Source organism: Dipteris shenzhenensis, chromosome 13 (assembly GCF_047967505.1).
Source record: "Dipteris shenzhenensis isolate YYH24624 ecotype China chromosome 13, Dip_SZ_1.0, whole genome shotgun sequence".
Lineage (NCBI taxonomy): Eukaryota > Viridiplantae > Streptophyta > Polypodiopsida > Gleicheniales > Dipteridaceae > Dipteris > Dipteris shenzhenensis.
Window position 1 is genome coordinate 48,137,897 of NC_141608.1, and position 17,939 is coordinate 48,155,835.

Here is a 17,939-nt window from a genome sequence, read left to right on the forward strand (position 1 = left end):
CCCTGCTGAAGTAGCATCTTCCACGTCTGCCCCCCCGGGGTCAAACCGCGGATGACTAGCTTGCCTAACAAGGCCTGACTCTGCAGCTCTGGATCGATGACTCCCAGGCCTCCCTCAGCCTGCGGAAGAATGACTGTCTGCCAAGCAACCCTGGCTCTGGTATCTCCGAGGCCATCCTCCCCGGACCAAAGGAAGTTCCGAACCAGCCTCCTAAGCTGTGCCACGCTAGATCTCGAGAAACACCAACAGGAAGCCACATACCAAGCCGTGGCAAGGAGGACTTGGTTGACTACCAAGGCACGACCTGCAAGGGAAAGCTTAGCAGTGCTCCAGAAAGCCAGCTTCCGTCGGATGGAATCTAGCACTGGGAGAAACTGCTGAGCTGGCGTGATGTCCAGGCCGATCTGAAAACCCAGGTATCTAGCTGTCTGTCCCCGCGGGATCCACCTGAAACCCAAAAACCTCCCCCACTGAGAACGCGCCCCGGGGTCTGTGAGAAAACGAACTGATTTGTTCCAGTTGATTTTCGCACCAGCAGCCGAACAGAAGACCTCCAGGGCCATCCTCACCCTCTCCAGCATCAACTCGTCGTCCTGGACATACAGGGCTGTGTCATCCGCGTACTCCGAGTCCAAGAGCTCCGTGTCCTCCCGGAGGGGAAGGCGAACACCCCTGATCCCTGTAGACCTCGCCCGAAGGTAGTAAGTCATAGCCTCGGCGAAGAAGAGAAACAGGTAAGGAGCAAGGGGGCAGCCTTGACGCACTGATCTCTCCAAGCTAAAACGCTCACCCATCCTGCCTCCAATGATGACTCTGCTAGAAGCTGTCCTGTACAAAGCTGAAATACCCTGAATCCAACCTGCTGGGAAACCTAGCCGCTCCAGAGTCCCCTCCAGAAAGGACCAGTCCACCCGATCGTAGGCCTTCTCAAAGTCGAGAAGTAGGATGGCAAGGTGTGATCCGCTGTGCTGAGCCCACTCCGCCGCCTCTGAAAAGGTGAAGACATTATCCAGGATACTGCGATCCTAGACAAAGCCTGTCTGAGTGTCATGAATGAGGTCTGGAAGTAGAGGCCGAACTATGGCGCTGATCATCTTGGCGAGGATTTTGTAGGCAGTGGTAAGGAGAGTGATCGGGCGCCACTGACGGATCTCCTGTCTATCTCCTCCCTTCGGGATGAGGCAAATCAGTCCCGAGGAGAGGCTCTCTGGCATATAACCGTTGCTGAAAATCCTCTGAAGAGCTGCTAGGAGGGGCTGATGGATCTGGTCCCAGAAGGAGGTGAAGAATGCCCGGGATAGCCCATCCTCACCTGGGCACTTCTGTCCATCAATGGCCATCAAGGCCTCCAGCATCTCATCCGTGGTAAACGGTGCCAACAACGTCGCCTGCATGCTAGGCTGGACCAAGGAAGGAGTGTGCCTCCACACCTCCTCACGGGCACGACGAGTACGAGGAGCAAGTGGCTCCTGCTGGAAAAGGGTTCTGTAGAAGTCGGTGGCCAACCCCAAGACCTCTCCCAGATCCGTAACGATGTGTCCCTCCACTGTCCTGAGACTCCGAAGCTGATCATCTGCAGCTCTCTGGCCATGTGTCCTGAAGAACTCCCTGCACATCCGGTCACCCTTCCGAGCCCAGAACGAGAGAGGCGTGATAGGAAAACTCTGAGCGACGCTGGAGTGTCTCCTCAAGAAGGGCTCTGGCTCGAAGGGCCTGGATCCGAAGCTCCTCCGAGCCCGGGGATGCCTGCTGGAGCCGCTGAATGGAGGCGAGGTCCCTCCGAAGAGCTCTCTCTCTACCCCACCACTCCTGTCGAACCTGTAGGACTGCGAGCTGGCAGATCTGGCTGGACTCCTACAAAGCCTGTGCCACCGAATCAACCAGATCCGCGCACTCGCCCCAGTCTCTATCCCAAAGACTGCATATACTGCTGCGCACGTCCTCCCTCGAGAAAATGGAGTCGGGAATCCGGCATGAGCGGGGGGGGAAGGGCCTGAGTTGCCGAATCTAATGATAAGAGCACAGGCGCATGGTCGGAGAGTGTCGTCCCTGGAACTATACCGGCCTGACCGCCTCTGCTGATGGCCCAATCACTAACATAAAATCTATCCAGCCTCTCCAGGAGTCTGCCTCCTTCCCTGCGGAAGCCCCACGAGAAGTCCAAGCTCCCGTGCCAACGCCGGAAGGACGGGTCTCGCCAATAGTCCCTTCCTCCTGTCGCAAAGATAAAAGAGTCCCAAGCGGACTGCTCTGCCTGAGACATACCTGTAAACTCCAGTCCTCTGCCCTGCTGGTCCTCCAAGGTCTCCAGATTGTTGAAGTCACCTCCAACAATCCAGGAATCCATGTCTGGGAGAATCCCTGTAAGTGTCCTCCAGAAGGTGGCTCTACAACGGAGATCTGTGGGAGCATAAATGTTGAGGATTCCAACTCTGGAGCCCTCCAATTCCAGGCCTACCCAAAGGGCACGACTTGGAATCAACGTGCCATGACCGAAAACTCCCTGGGCTAGCTGCTCTCCCACGGAAGTACAGACACCACCACTCCTCCCCAGTGCGCCGATCGAGGGCTCCCAATAAGTGTGAGAGCGACCAGGAGAATCTTCCCGCATCTACGGGAGTGAGCCGCCGAAAGCTTGTGCTCCTGGAGCAGAAGTACATCCAAACGACCAATCACTGCTGGCTGAAGTTCCTGTCTCAAAATGAGCTTCCTAGGACCACGGGTGCCAGAAGAGTGAAACCCGTTTACATTCCAGGATACGAGGTGTAGGCTCATGGTGAGGACTGGGAGGCTGCGAACAACTGTCTGCTCGCGGTCGAGGTCGAAGAAGCTGACAATTCAGAGTGGAGGCGCTGGCGCTTATGGGAAGGTTTGGAGGGGGAAGCGGCGTCGTCCTGCCCGTCCTTCAACACCTTCAGCAAAGGCGAGAGGCCTTTGGTACCATGAACGAAAGCTTTCTCGAGCCAGCTCGAGATCTTTGAGGTGGACATCCCGTAGAAGGCACGGAGTTTCGGAGGAGTCCAGGCTCTGACATCTTGGGGGAGGGGCCAAGACAGGGGGGGCCTGAGGATCACAATCAGTCTGAATCGTTTGGCAGCGCAGCGCCACCGCAGGCGCACGTCACCCTCGGACCACTGGGTCTCGAGAAGCTGCCCATCGGACGGGCCTATCCAGGAGCAAACCTGAGCATGCGTCTGCTCCTTGAGAGCCTCCCAAACCGAGTCGTCTGTCCAGGTCTCGATGCCGTCGCTAAGGAACGTGAAAGCAAACTAGGGCCATCCCTAGGGGCCAAGGCGGCTATCTTCCCATCCGCCCCTTTGCGGAGCAGGAAGATACTGATGTCGAGGCAAGCAGGGAAGGTCCCGAGGTCGGCCACATCCAAGTAGTCCCAGGGGCCAGATCTGTAAAAGTCGCGGGGGAGCTCTCTCTCCTGAAGCTGAGGCCCGTCAGAGTCTGCCACTGAGGGGCTAGCGGACGGAGAAGCCTGCTCCGGTGGTGTAGACTCAGGGTGTCCTGCCAGCGGAGGGGGAGGGGGAGGAGGCTGGGGAATAGGCAGCTTAGACTCCTCAGGGGCGGCTAGCGGAGGAGGGGGAGCGGGGGCTGTCCTCGGTTGAGGAACCGTCGGTGTAGCTAGCTCTGCGGGAGAGCTGAAAGAGGTGGGGGGGGGGGGAGGGATGGGGCTGCATTTGGAGCTGGGGCTGAGAAGGAGGGGGAGAAGACTGAGGAGGACGAGGGGGCTGAAGCTGCGGGTCGGGAGATATGGGGTGCAGTTGGGGGATGGGTTGGGGCTGAATGGGAAGAGGCTGGGGAGAGGAAGAGAGGGGGACCTGAGGCTGTGGAGGGCGGGCTACCGTCGAAGAAGATGCTCTCCCAAGTCCCTGGGGCGGCTGCCTGTCGGGTCTCTGAGGTGCATCTGCAGGCTGGGTAACCTCTGCCTCCTTGCCTTTATCAGAAATCTTCTTGTTCTTTCCTCTTTTCCTTCTAACCTCAGTCCAGTCGCCAGCTATCTCTGGTCCGGGCTCCGGCTGCCTCTGCTCCTCCTGGCGTGGCTGCCCGGAGGGGGGGGGAGGGGGCGGAGAGGGGGGGGCGGGGGAGGCCGAGAAGAGCTGTCGAAGCGTGGGCAAACAGCCGCCAGGTGCCCAAAGCCGTGACACCTCAGACACTGTCCTGGCTGTCCGGTGACTACCATGCTCTGGGTGATGCTGCCGGCACCTGTCACGATCTCGATCACTGCCGGGAGAGTCGCAGGATCCGCCATAGCCACACGGACTCGGGGGGCTCCTGCCGTAGTCACCGCATCGGCAAAAGTATCGTGCATAACCCAGCCGAAGTGGGAGCCCAGGTCCCTAACAATCGGCCGCAGCTCAGCAGCAAGACCAGGAAAAACTAGCGTCACTGGATGGCGAGGTATACGGAACCGAGCATCAAAATCTGCTGCGCTGAATCCACGGTACCACGGAACTATCATGATAATCTTTCCATCCATTGACGTGGGGGAGCCAGCAATCAGGTTGCTCGCAGCTTTCGCACTGGAGAGTTTAAGCCAGAAGATGCCCCTTCCCATAAGGGCCACCTCCTCAATATGGCCGTCCTCTAGCATGAGAGTGGACTGGAGCCAGTCCCTGATGGCTGATCTGGAGGGGGAATGTCCAATGACTCTGCCATAGACAGAGGTAAGGGCAAAGTCATTGGCAACCTCCTGAACCCGAGATGATTGTTGCTCTGTCAGGATGACGCGGTAGGCATCTGGAGAGGGAGGGACCGTCTGGGCCTCCGGTTTCGGGCAGGGAGCCGCCATACCGCCAAGACAAACTGCGAGGCTTCCGATGAGGAAGAGGTTGCCACCCAAAAAAAGGGGGGGTAGAAGCGGGAGGGTAGAGCCTGGGTGTGGCGGGAACGAAGGTGGCGCGAGGTGGAGGCGTGGAGGCAGGGAACGAGTGAGGTAGGGAGGCGGGAACGGAAGCGGGGGCGGGGGAGAGGCGGAGCGGGGGCGAGGGGGCGGACGGGGGGCGGGGGGAATGGAGGGACGGAGGGGGCGGGGTGGAGCGAATGGGCGGGGGTGAAGGCGGGAGGGGAAGGCAGGGGTGGAACGGGAGGGCGGAGAGGCGAGAGGGGGCAGGGGCAGGAGGCGAGGGGTGAGGGGGCGGAATGGGAGGCGGGGGTGAGCGGAACGGTGGAGGGCGGGGTGGAGCGAAGGGGTAGCGGAGTGGAGCGGAAGGGGTAGCGGGGCGGGGGTGAGCGGAGCGGTAGCGGGGGCGGGGGTGGAGCGTGGCGAGGGGGGGCGGAGCGAGGCAGGGGTGAGGCGGGGAGTGAGGGGTGAGGCGGGGGGGCTGCGGTGAGGGGGGGGGAGAGACGGAGGTGCGAGGGGGGGGGTGAGAGCGGAGGGCAGGGGTGAAGCGAGGGGCGGGTGTGGCGAGGGAGGGCGCGGTGGCAGCAGCGGGTGAGGGGAGGTGAGGGCGGAGGGGTAGGGGCGGGAGAGGGCGAGGCAAGGAGGGGCTAGGGGGAGGTAGAGGTACGGCGGGGGAGGGGAAGCTCGCAGGTGGAAACTCTAATCATGCTTAACAAATTCAATCTATACATCGACCACTGCATTTTCTTAAGAGAGCTGACTTGCATAGTTTATCCCATATAACTGATGTACTTCCTCAGTGCTACTTTGCAAGAAAATAAAAACTTGGAAGGAAATTTGATTGTTGAAAGACCATCATCCTAAGAGCCACGTGTAGCAATCCATACTTGCGAGACGTACATTAATTTTAATCCAGTTATAGCATAACAGCTTCTTCTTTTTTTAAAACATCTAGGATATACCTGAAGAACCTATCCCCAAGCTCCCAGGGGCTGCTCTTTGATACTTATAATAAGCTGCTACTTCCACGCACTTTCTAGAACTGAGCTACTGGGACCCTTTGATTTGCAAATGAATATTATGCATGTTGTGAGCTATGTGTTGCCTCTTTGGAGAGCCACCGTGGTGGTTGGCCCAAATTTTGAATAATTCAAGGCGGTAGTACTGACTTGCATGGTAATGAATGATTAAATGTGGTGGCATCTAAGATTCCCAGCCACGTTTGTGGTGGCGGCTAAGCTCCACAGGGCTGTCAGTTAATTACTAGCCACCGGAGTGGCCCGTAATTACTTAGCTTCCAGTTACCACCACCTAGCTTGCATGCATGATTACTATGAGTGCAATAAATTATGGTAATGAGGTACTAATGCATACCATGCCTTGATAACCCCACTATTTGCTAGTCTCTTTAATGACTCTAGGGCAAACCTCAATAATCTCAAGCTAGGCGAAGTCCAGATCCTATGAAGAAACATCACCGTGTGGAAGATAGCATCAATCTAATGCGGTGTCATGGTCAACTTTGCTTGTACTATGTGATATGGAATTAAAATAGCCATCCCTTCGTTGGAGGGTCCTAAAAGTGTGCTTGAAACATTGTCTCTCTAGTTGGGCTAGGTCTCCCTCACCTCGTGTAAGTCGTGCACTAGTTGCATGAATCATCGTGAAATTGGTCCCATGAAGATTGCTCCTAGATAAGTGTAAGATTGCATGATCTTTACTAGTTCCCCTTGGTAAGCAAATTTGTGTCAATGAAGCATTGCTTGTGAGGTGTTGAAACGCTGTCCATGAGGTGTTTTGTGTGTGTGCGCATCCACACATGCGCGCGCGCATGTGTGTGTGTGTGTGTGTGTGTGAGAGAGAGAGAGAGAGAGAGAGAGAGAGAGCTATGTCTTAGGAGTTTACTTGTTCGAAGTAGAAAGAAAGAAAGAAACGTGTCTTAATGTATGGGAAGGCTCACGCACCTATGAGACCTAGTATAATAAAAAAGTACCTCCTACAAGCCATTGTGGGATAAGGAAAAGGACTTGCTAGGGCCCTTGCTTAGTGCTATATTAAGATACTCAAACTAGTATGGTTCAAGGCATGGTTTGAATTCTCAAATGGTCGATTGGCCGAGAATCTCTGAAGGATCTTGGTCATAACCTCAAATGAGAGGATACTATTTCCTAACCTCAGAAGTGGGTGTTCTAACATAGTCTTGTACATCTTTGTGATAGGATTGGAATCGAGGTTCAAGGTGAGTACAAACTCTAATGTTCTTCTCGCCTACTTGGGGAGTAACTAGAGGATTATGAAAGGAAATGATGTTTGATGTTCAGAGATAGCCATAGCGGAGTACCTCTTTTATACCGAGACGTATCTCGAAGAGAGATGCGATCCATGTGAAGGTCTTGCAATGGCTTGCTCTAGCAAAAAAATAGCTCTTGCTGTTACAATCCTCTCATTAAAGTATAAAAAATAAAGTAATCAACTTAAGATAGAACTAAAATTGGATATTTGAGTGCAGTTTCTCAATATTAAATATATCTAAATTAATGAGTTTATTTATCTATAGCCACACATAGTGTGGTTGGAGAGGTGGCACTTCCTCTCCGAGAGTTTAAAAGACCACGAACGGGCTCTTCCCTCGTGATGTCTTGGTGTAATGATCCATTAGTCCATCGGTTTTGAATTGTAGCTAGTGTAATAGTTAAGGGAACTAGATTACCTTTTCGAATGTTTGACAAGTGGTGAGAGTGTAGGAGCAAGCGTTGTGAGATACAGACAATGATCTCCAGCTTTTCTTCTAATTTGTGATAGAAGAATAGCATTAGAAACTTACAGATAAATAGAATAACAAACAACACAATAAGCCTACCATATCAATATCTCATCCTTCACGAATTAGAGAGTATCTGATTACTTAAATTATCTCATCCTTCACGAATTAGAGAGTATCTGATTACTTAGATTCTTTCGTAGTTTCGTCTATTTAATGCTACAAACAAAAACTAAGCACTTCATCTCAACACATGCTTCATCAAATTATGCTGTCTCAGACTAGGATGTACATTATCTACTGACACGACCATTTCCAGGTATGTTGATTCTGCTCTCCATTCCCACCATATTATCTATCTTATGGCCTGTCGGTAGACAATGTGCATCCTAGTATGAGATGGCCATAATTTGATGAAGCATGTTCTGAGATGAATTGCGTAGTTTTTGTTTGTCACGATAAATAGACAAAATTGTGAAAGAATCTGGTCAATCAGATACTCCCTAGAATCATAGACTTAAAAACTTCAGGCGTGATTGGTGGTGACACGACCATCTCCATGGACGTTGATTCTGTTGCCCATTCCTACCATGTTACCTTATGGCCTGCCACCGATCATGCTCGAAGTTTTGAAGTCTATGATTGTAGGAGCGGCTACTGGCAACTATGAAAGTTGTGACATAGTCCACCTTCATTGAATCTCGCCATTCGACTTGCGTATAGTGACTGCACCACCTCATCGTCCCAAATCAGGTCTGGAACTCTAAGGCTCTTGTGCTCTTTGTTGTGTGAGAATAGCCAGGATTCTATAGAGTATTGGGAGGAATCAGTCCAAGCACGTAACCAGGTTCCAAGGAGTAGTGAAGAGCCTTCCGGTATTTAACAAAGATTTCGTGATAGATGTCCTTTGAGGAGATATCAGTAAAATGAATAGGTGGGAATATATCAAGCAATATCTCCTTTAGTGATCCAAAATCATTTGAAGTCCACTCATCAATCCGATAAGGAAGATAGGGATTTTGTGCTTTGCCTCAGAGGACAACATGCGCCCACGTTTTAATTTCTTTCATTGCCAAGTCGTCTCGTTCGACAAGTGAAATTAAGAAGTCTTTGTTGTTAAGTAATAAAATCCGTAGACTCAAGGAAAATGACAGGAGACGCCTCCATAAGATTTTTGAAATACTCCTTCAGCTTGGAAAATATGCCGTTTTTGGAGGTGACGTTGAAGAAATGCACGAGGTTATCTTTGACTCAATCTTTTTGGCTCTCGAGGAGGCTACGAAACAAAAACTGCAAATTTAATTTTTCTTAAAGAAACTGGCATACTATTCAAAAAAAAAAGGGACATACCTACGAACGACGTCAAACGAATTGGGGTCATTGTTTTGTGTCAAGTTGAAAACTCCAGTGCTTTTTTGTATGTTCACAAACGGTGGAGGCCAAGCCCTGTGGAAAAAAGGAGATCGAGCACGCAAGAGGACGAAATGAGCTGGGAAAGCAGTGATCTAAGCTCAGTTTGAAATGACGATGAAGATATTGTAGTCATCGGCTGCTTGAAGCATGTTCTTGAGATCGTTGAGAAGTGTATTGATGAAATAGGATGACATGCTTGCAATCAAGTAAATGTCTATGTCCCATTTGAGCTTCGAGATTGCCATACTCGAGTATTGAATGGACCTTCACAGATGGCAAGAGATGTGATTGAAAATGATCTATGATCATGGTGCCACGGCAGCTCTCTAGTATCTCATAACATCTTTTACTTTAAAAGGGGCGTGACCTCTATATCTGATGGCCCATATCAAGAGTGACACCTCAACTGAGACGGTCCGCTTTGAGCCTTTGAGTAAAACTGAGATAGGGTGGACCTCCATCATTCTTTTGACGGTCCCCTCTGAGTAAAGATGAGATAGGCTGGTGGACCTCCATCATGCATGCTTTGGTCAACCTCTACACTTTGTGTGGTCTATGTGTTTCTAGCTCCACAGCTCCTCGTTGTCTCTTTCCATTAATCCACTATGTATTCATATAAGCTAGCTCCTCCTCCTTCACTCTGCTATGTCTCGCGCCTGACTTAAATGTGTAGAAGTTTGTGACGTGTCACTGTAGCTGGTCTATGTCTGTCTCCATGGCATCATCACCTCCTGCTATTTGGTTTGTCTTAGTAGGGTCTCTCTGGGTCGCCACATCTTAATCGGATAGAGACCAACGCAGACCTGGTCACAAAAGTGGATCAGCCAAGAGAGGCCCAAATCTATGCCCCTCTTAGAAAAGGCAATGGTATCATCCACGAGTCTCATAATTCGATCTTGCCTCCTCAATGATGGCTTGTAGAGTGAAGAGGTGGTCAAGAGTAGAGTGTTACATCCAGACCCAGCCTATCCCGAAAGCCCACCCCTGTGTCTCTATGTAGGGGCCGATCTCTCTCTCTAGTATTGACTTATAAATCTTGGTCAGTGTGTGACTAATTAGGAGATTGCAGCAGTTCACAGTGTTTGTGGGGTCCTCTGCTTTGTGGATTGATACAATAGTGGTAGTAATCCAAGTAGGGGGGAAGTCATCACATACATTATGATTGGACATTTCGGGGCCAAGACCTCTTGTCCATGTGCAAAAAGATTAATGCACAACCGCTTGTGGTCCTACATCTCCGATTGTGGAGCTAACATGATGAACCCCACACATTCAATGAGGTGTACAAGATGAATGTGGTGAGCCTAGGCAAGGAGGACATATCAACTGGTGCATGGATCGAGAGGTCATAGAGTGAGTTGGGTATTTGTGCCAAACACCTAGACATAATGGGGATACATGGCTTCCCCTCAAAGAGAAGCCCCCATGCATTGATATGCTTCAATGCAAGGTAGGAATAGTCAAGACCGAGCGGGGGGAAGGAGTTGATTGTAAAATCATGTAGCCACAACGCATAGGCCGAAGAACCCATCAAGTAGTCCACTTTAATTTCCCGCCCTCCATGTGGGAAACAAGTGAGCTCTCTAGATAACAACCATCTTTGAAGACCATTATATATGATCGCCGTTGTGGACTGCTCCCCCACTGCTCCCATGTCTAGTAAATATCGCCCATACCTTGTCATATGTGGTGCATCCTATAAGTGTCTCACTATCACAAACTCTGGTAAGTCCATCTCTGGTACTCTGAGGGGGTCTGAACCCTCTTTCTAAGGAGGGGGAGATCCTCCTTCTAGTTGACTTCAATGCATGCATGAGGAGTAGACAAGTGGGCCTACTAAAATTTGGACTCCATGATATCATCCTATACCGTTCTCATATGGGGTTGTGACCCTCTATGGTGACCTCGTGCATAGGATGATGTATCCACAAGGGGAAGTAGCACACTACAATGGAAATTGCCTGCGTGTTGAGTGAAAAACCTTGTATCCACATGTGTCATGCATGCTCCTTCTTCCGCATCATAGATATAAGAGGTATATGATGTATCATAGCCAACACACCACACTTAGCTTTTGAGCCTTAATGAGGGTGTGTACAAAGCACTTCACCTTCCTTTGAAGGTTCAGACAAGTTGTTGCAATAATATATTGTTAATGCTTATGCAATCTTTGAGCAAAGATTAGAAAGAATTAGATTCTCTCCAATGAGAAAAAAGCTTAGAATAGAGATGTACAAGGGATTGCAAGATCAAATACTCATTCTCCTATTCTTAGAAGTAATGCAGGAAAAAGAATGATTACTTTGCTAATTTACAAGTAGTTGGTTCAAGGCAAATGTATGAGTTGTACAAAGATGCCATGGCCGTTGTTCAATCAAGTGGAAAACCAAATTGTTTATGACATCTACCTACAATCCAAAATGGCATGAGGTTTTGCACAAGTTAATACCATGACAAACCACCAATGATCGCCCAAAACTATTAGCATGTGTTTTTGCATTGAAACATGAGTTAATGGATGATTGGGCTAAAAGATCTTTTTTGGGAGATGTCAAGGGATTTTAGTTGATTTCAAAAAAGAGGATTACCACATTCTCATATGCTATTAATATTTTGTAGTCATCATAAGTTGAAGCATGTACATGACTTCAATAAGGTTATTTGTGCTAAAATTCCATGTCCATCAAAATATCCTCTCTTGTATCAACCAATTTTAAAGACATTAATTCATGGACTATGTGGAGATTTGAATAAAAATTCAACTTGTATGAAAAAAGGAAAATGTTCTAAAAGATATCCTAGATCTTTCATTTAACCAACTCAAGATTGTGATGAGTATCCTCTAATAGATGCTCAAATAATGGAAGAATAGCTAAAGTAAGAGGAGTAATTAGCGGCAACCATTGGGTTGTGCCATACAATCCATGTTTATCCTTGAAATATAATGCTCATATAAATGTAGAGGTATATTCAACTTTTTTGGGCATAAAATATGTTTATAAATATGTTTACAAAGGCCATGATTGTGCTACTATGCATCTAAACAATAGCATAGGAGATACAAAAAATAATGTCATCAAAGATCAAATTCAACTCTATCTTGATGCAAGATACATATCTTCTTTGGAGGCAACATGGAGAATATAATCTCTATTTACATGATGAAAAACAAGGTATACAAAGACTCCAAGTGCATCTTCCAAATGAATAGTTGGTACCTTTCAAAGATAATGATGAGATTAATGAAGTTCTTCAAAATGAAAAAACTAAACTAACAACACTTACACCATAGTTTCGATGTAATTCATTTCATGAATAGGCGCGTACATTATATCCATACATTTCAATTCCTTGGCTAACGTCCTAAAAAGCACGTGGTTGGTCAAATGGAAAAGGGGTAATACAATTGGTTGAGTATATTTTTGTTCCCCCATCTAGTGGGGAGTGCTATTATTTGGGATTTCTACTGTATGTTGTGCCTAGTGCAACATCCTTTGAATCCCTTAGATCATATCAAGGAGTTACATATCCTACATTCAAAGAAGCTTGTTTTGCTAGAGGATTGTTGAAGAATTGTGTCAATGCATGCATGATGCATTGCAAGTTCAACTAGGAGACAACTAAGACAACTCATTGCAACAATACTTCTTTTTTATGAAATAAATGATCCAACTTCTTTATGGATAACAAAAAGAGATGCTCTTTCTAAAGATTTATTACATTAAATGATAATCAACAAATAACAATCTATCACAATTGATCTCTTCTACATCTCTCATTTTATGGGATGAATTCCTCTGATGCACAAACATGCATTTGCCTATTTGCTATTTCCAAGTGGTCAAACATCACATTCCCATCTTAAATTACCTTTACAATTGAATGAAACATCTACATGCAAGATAGCTCTATAATAGCAATCTAGGACAATTAATATCTTCTACATCTCTCATCATATGGGGTGACACATCTATGACTCACAAATGATCTCTTCTACATCTCTCATTTTATGGGGTGAAGCATTTAGAAACATTTATGACACACAATGTGCATTTGCGATAGTAGATAGAACATTTAAAAAATTTCCAAGAAACAATAAGCTTTTTGAAATAAGGTAGTTCTTTTGGGAGGCAATTTTCATCAAATATTGCCAATGGTTTCTAAAGGGTCAAGGGAGGATATTTTAAAAGCTTCATTGGTGGAATCATATATCTAGAACCATGTGAAGACCTTACATTTGATAAACAATGTAAGTGTTCAAATGGATATGATCGTGGATCATATCATTCTTTTGTTCTTGGCTATTAAATTTTGGGGAAGGATCACGTCAAAATGAGGAAAATCTTTCCAACTTCAATGATTCTCCTCTCTATGAACATTAGTGACATCGTGGATTAGACATATGATTCAGTTTCAAAGGTTGAAAATCCTTCAAATTATTTCAAAGAAAAAGCTATCCTTGTAACCAAAAATGTTGATAATCACAATGAAGCTGCTATGTTTGAAATGATTTGTGATACAAAAGTTTACCTCGTTTGGATTGCATTCTTGATAGAAAATCAACCATTGATGACACTCTATACTCAATGGAAATTCTCAATTCTTTGAAATTTGGTGGAAGTTTTCCTCCTAATCACGTATCGTCCAAGTAAATTCAACCAATTAGCCAAGCATTGTCCCTAATTCATTACTAATCAATCTAGATAGTAGAGAACAAATGTTCACAACATCAATTGCGAGATGCATCATGCACACCGCTTTTAATCCCAATCCAACCACATTCACTTCCATCATTGGTTGACCTTCAACATCATAACCTTGTATTAAAATTTTTCACTAATGCTTTTACCAAACACAAACTAGCTTTTGGTTTATGGAATAGGACAAGACTTCTTTGTAATGTTTTCCAGTTTCGGGTTATTAAGGCAAAAATCCTAATTGGATCACATGCTAGCAAAATGATTTATCTTCTTTTTTTTTTTTTCTCCACAAACAATCTAGATTTGCCATTCACAATGCAAAGAAGGAAATTTCCAATAAAAATTACTTTTTAAATGAAAATAAATAAATCCTAGGGACAAACAAAAAAGAAAGTGGGATTGTATCTACGGAATCCAGTCTTCTCTCATGGACAACTATATTTGCTGTTTTTAACAATCAAGAAGAACACATTGATTCTTTCTAACAATGAAGAAGAACACAATTTTTTGAGCCCACCAGGTTCCTCCTATTAGTATGTAGCAAGTGCAAAATTTTCTTAGGACTACAACATAGCACAAGGTAACCTTTATGTTGAGATATGGTGCCATGAGCACATAGATTAAAGGCTAAGGTATGGTATAGGAAAGAATTAAAGTAGCCACCCTAGGATGTGGACTACATGATGTGGAGATGTGGATCAAGGATATCCACAAGGAGAAATGTGGATGAGAGGATCCCACATGTATTGACTATTCTAAAGGCTCTCTCTATATAAGAAGCTTATCATGTATTATTGAGTACACATTGCAATAGATTGAGTATTGCCTTCCTTATGTCTCTCTCATGGTGTTTTGATCCTCCTCAATCCCTCACTTTGTCATGGTTTCAGAGCTCCCTCTTCCGCTAAGGCATTGCAATCCGTATGAGAGTGTGTGAGAGATAGTGATTGAGAGTTTCTCTTGAGTGATCTTCACTTCCATTGAGAGAATTCCATCCATGAGAGATTGAGAGATTTTCGTTAATCTCCTTCCATTCGATTCATTGTTCTTTGAGAGATCTATTGTTAGAATCCTTCTTGAGGTGTGAGTGTTCATAATGAGAGAGAGCTATATATACTTCCGTCATTGTGATAGAAAGAATCAAGAGAGAGATTTGTGAGAGTCTTTCACAAAGCTCTCCCGAGCTGCTAGCAGATACTCAAGGAAGTGGGACACCCATGAACAAGGTACCATCATAGCTAGAAACTAAGAATGCGCACAAAAAATTTACCAACAGTCAGAGAACATAGGACATGCCAGATTGAATGCCAAGAGACTACATCAGTAGAACGTTAGGTGTCGAGCAGCTACAAAGTAGCTACGAAATAGCGGATTAGCACCTAAGAGAGATGCGTGGGTTGCCGTGAGGGAATAAAGTAGTAGGAAGGGAGAGAACTAGTACTAAACCAAGCAAAGCTGAGTGCGCACTCAGCCATCAAGCATCAAAGATTGCTCCTAATCTCAAGCCAGAGGCTAGTTGGGACCCGCTTCGTGCACATCAGACAAAGCTAAGAGACCGAGAAATAACATTAGGTGTCTCTCTAACGTAGACAATTACGTGAAAATCAAAGAGCCAGCAGGTATACAATTACGTGCAAATCAAAGAGCCAGACTCGTTGAGCAGTGGCCGTAAAAGTACGAGTAGAGAAGTTTAGAGCAAGATTGACGAGTTAGGAAAGAAAGGTCAACCACCAAGCGAAACAAGTTTTGCAGGAATCGGAGGAGGAGGAGGAGGAGGAGACAACAAGCAGGTGGAGACAACACCATAAGAAAGACTTATCTAAAACCATACACACTAGTAGCGAGCTAACTAAAATTTTCTAGTAGAGCATATTCATATATCTAGTCATAAACATAAAGGAACCACTCTATATAAGACCCAATATACTTATATATGACAAATTAAGAAAGCATTGAATAAATATACAAAGCCATTTTGTTGCCATAGATAATTTTATACAAAAGAAGTTAAGTTTAACCTTAAAAAAGAAAAAGATTTTATTGAAGAGATGTTCTTGCCCAGTGCTACAAAGATTTATTACAAGAGCCAAGCTTGCATAAAAAACCACATACAACTAATGTTATTAAGCTAATCACACCATCATAGGATGTTGAATAGTTGATATATAAAGGAATAATCCACACTAAACAAAGAAAATGCACATAAGTGCCCCATACCAATCATATTGCTAGCACTTCCTTCTCCACGTAGGTCATTCATCCCTCAAATTGATATTGTCATGCATCAAATACACAATAACCCCAACATTGTAAAGTATAATCATTAGTGAACGAGTAATAAATTACTCCATAGGAGAATGTGAGCAATGTATGTGAATGGCTGAATGTACAAAAGTAATCGGTGTGTGTGTGTGTGTGTGTGAGTGTGAGTGTGAGTGTGTGTGAATGTGTGAGACCTCAAGTGGAAATTTGTGTGTGTGTGTGTGAGCACGCACGCATGTGCATGTGTACGGGCGTGCGTGCGTGCGCGTGTGTATGTGAGCACGCGCGCACGTGCATGTGTGTGTGTGGGATGGTACATACTTGTAAATCTATAAATATGTTGCCAAAAATACAGTGTTTGACATATAATGTACAAGGGTTGTGTGACTTGCACAAATGGAAGCTCATCTTGGCATATGTCAATAGATTGTAGCCTCACATAGAAGCTAAAAGCACTTGTCAAGAATTGATAGAAATTAGTCATTTATGGGTGTTATCTCCAAATGCAATAAGCAAACATAAACAAAGCACTACATACATTCTACTATTGGACGAGTCAACCCATATTTGCACTATCACTCCTGTAATCCAATTGCTTGGGAAATGAGTGTACAATGCATGGAGCAAAGGCGATGAAGTGCAACTACAGCAACTTGTACTTGCAAATAAAAACTCAACAGCAAAAGAGATTGCATCTATGTTCATGTACAATTTCCCCCAAAGTAAACATTCATTGCAAGCTGCTCTAAACAAAATTTACAAGATGAGAAAAATTGTGGTGCCCCCTCTTCATTGTTCAAACATGGATATGCCACACATTTAAGCACCATCAAATGATGGAGAACTCCACTCATGCAAAAGAAAAAGAAAACAACGTTCGAGATACAAACTTTCTTCGATGCAATGACCATAGGAAGGTTAAAAAATGGGAGACTAGGGCCATGCAGAGGGCTTTCATTGATAAAGGTTGTTCCTCAAAGGATTTTTTAAAAAACTTGCATTATAAAAGGCAATCTACCAATATTTCTCGGGTTAAAAATTTAGATGGTACTTGGATCAATTCTAGAGCACAGCTTGCTAAGGTGTGTGTTTCTCACTTTGCTCGACAGTTTGGGAAGGTTGATTTTCCTTCACAAAATGTGATTTTAGATCAGCATGAACTTCTTCAACATGTTACTTGAATCCTATCTCTGCAAGAAGCCTTGCAGCTTGAAGCACCTTTCATGGAGAGAGAATTGAAAGATGCAATCAGAGCATGTGAAAAATGGAAAAGTTTGGGATGGGATGGTCTCACGGTGGATTTCTTCCTACACTATTGGGATGCCATCTCTCTTGCATTATTATATATGATTAATCATGCATGGGATACCCAACAAATGCCAGCCAGTTGGAAAAAAGGTTTACTAAAATTAATCCCCAAAAAACATTTATGTGAATCTTTTACAGATTGGAGACCCATTACTCTTATGCCGGTGATCTATAAGCTGGTTGCTAAGAGGATTGTGAATCGGATCAAAGGAATTCTGTATGATGGACGACATCTTAATTAGTATGGTTTTATTCCGCGTAGATATATTGCTGACAATATTGCCAATGCATATGTGGGGATAGAATATGCAAAGTATACTGACCAAGATGTTTTTTTATTACAAGTAGATATTGCTAAAGCTTTTGATATAATATAATGGGGTTTCATCTTGCAAACAATGCAGGCTCTAACATTTGGAGGAAAAATGCAGCATCTTATTTATGTATTATACCAAGATAGTCAAGCTGCGGTACTCTTTGGTGAACCTTCTCTTGCCAAATATCACTTCTTCCGAGCATCTCTAAGACAATCGTATTATGATTGCTTACATGCTCGAAATCTTAATTATATTGCCTTCTTGTGATATAATAACATCTTCTGATGCTTGTACCTGATAGTCCCTTTTTCGAGACTATTTTTTGTTAT